The sequence below is a fragment of the Hippocampus comes genome, unplaced genomic scaffold (genome assembly GCF_001891065.2).
Source record: "Hippocampus comes isolate QL1 unplaced genomic scaffold, H_comes_QL1_v1.1 scaffold104, whole genome shotgun sequence".
Classification (NCBI taxonomy): Eukaryota; Metazoa; Chordata; class Actinopteri; order Syngnathiformes; family Syngnathidae; genus Hippocampus; species Hippocampus comes.
This window is the reverse complement of record NW_017806072.1, coordinates 5,544,720-5,545,943: the sequence shown is the minus strand read 5'-3', so window position 1 is coordinate 5,545,943 and position 1,224 is coordinate 5,544,720.

The following is a 1,224-nucleotide window of genomic DNA, read 5'->3' as shown; positions in this document are numbered from 1 at the left end:
GTGGTCAACCGTGACTGTGGGTTTCGAAGTAACCATTCAGCCCGCATTCTCTGCATGTAACCCCTCTGACTAGGGTTGCTTGAGTAGTATCATTCCAACATAGCCATGTTATCGCATCTCGCCCATCTCCGCTTTGTTCCAGTAGCCCATTTTTCATCAAGGTGCTCTGGTTCCCCAGCACCTGACGCAGACCTTGTTTGGCCGGGCGACGTCTGAGCCGGCATGTCATTCGATTTATTGTCTCTCATCATTGTATGAGGTAGGCATTAGCGTGAAGGATCTTGCCCAAGGACCCACACTGGATGGTGTTATGTGCTCATTTTTCATTTTGCCCCAAGCGGGATTCGAACCCCCGTCTTACCAACTGAGCTATCCAGCCGCCTATATATATATATATACTGCTCAAAAAAAATAAAGGAAACACTTAAACAGCACAATGTAACACTTAAACAGCACAATGTAACGCCAAGTGTTCCCTTGGAGATTTGAACATCCTCTGAATTGTGAGACAGACGTGCTAACCAGTCGTTCACCGTCAGACGCCTGCCCTAAACACAAGTGCATACACACATACACACACATGTTTGCGCTTGGGCACAACTATATATATATATATACTGCTCAAAAAAAATAAAGGAAACACTTAAACAGCACAATGTAACACTTAAACAGCACAATGTAACGCCAAGTGTTCCCTTGGAGATTTGAACATCCTCTGAATTGTGAGACAGACGTGCTAACCAGTCGTTCACCGTCAGACGCCTGCCCTAAACACAAGTGCATACACACATACACACACATGTTTGCGCTTGGGCACAACCACTTGAGAGAACTGCTATTGTAACCATGTAATTTTGCAGGTTTTTTTTTCTGCATTTCAGTGTTATGATTTGTACTTTGTATTTTAAACATTAACAGTATCACAAAAAGTGTTCCAATACTGCTTTACAACCTTTAGATCTCTTTCAACATACATAAAGTTGAATTGACATACATTCCATGATGAACATTACTATTTATTGTTCATTGAAAATTATAAGCCAAATGGATAACTTTTCGTTTAAAAAAACCGAAAAGCTGAAGTCAAGTTAAAATTTATTTTTGTTTGTGAAAAAAAAGTGAAGAAACGAGCAATAGTAGATGATCTGATGTAATTTGCCATGTTTCACTAAGTTCTAGGATCCCAGCACAGCACACCCTGTGCAAGGGTGTTTGTGCGTGCGT